Raw genomic sequence first — 461 nt, forward strand, 5'->3', positions numbered from 1 at the left:
ATCATTGAAATTTTTCGAAAATAGTACAGAATGCTTTTTATTTATTATGAGACACTGTACCTTAAATGATTAATCTATTCAATTGTAAAAATCTCCACTTATCCAGGAAAAAATCTAAGGGACAAGAAGTAGAATTATTTTCAATAAATGCTTGAAAATTTAACGTACCTTGACTGATGCATTTATTTGTTTGAAAAACTTCTCTACTCCTCCAGAAAAAAATAACTTTTGATAAAGTTTGATATTTTAATAATACTGAACTGCTCTTACAGAAAAGTGTGTTCTCTTTCGAAACTCTGAAATCCTAAAGACCGAAGCTGATGAAATTGCATGAGAAGTGATGCAGCTGTTGCCAACATAACAGTTGAAAATTTCTTACCACCTCTACTGTACCAACCTGATCTAGTTTCACCCTTATCTGATCTACGATATCAATATTGTTGTTTGATAATGTATATTTT

Source organism: Nilaparvata lugens, chromosome 13 (genome assembly GCF_014356525.2).
Source record: "Nilaparvata lugens isolate BPH chromosome 13, ASM1435652v1, whole genome shotgun sequence".
NCBI classification, from domain to species: Eukaryota; Metazoa; Arthropoda; class Insecta; order Hemiptera; family Delphacidae; genus Nilaparvata; species Nilaparvata lugens.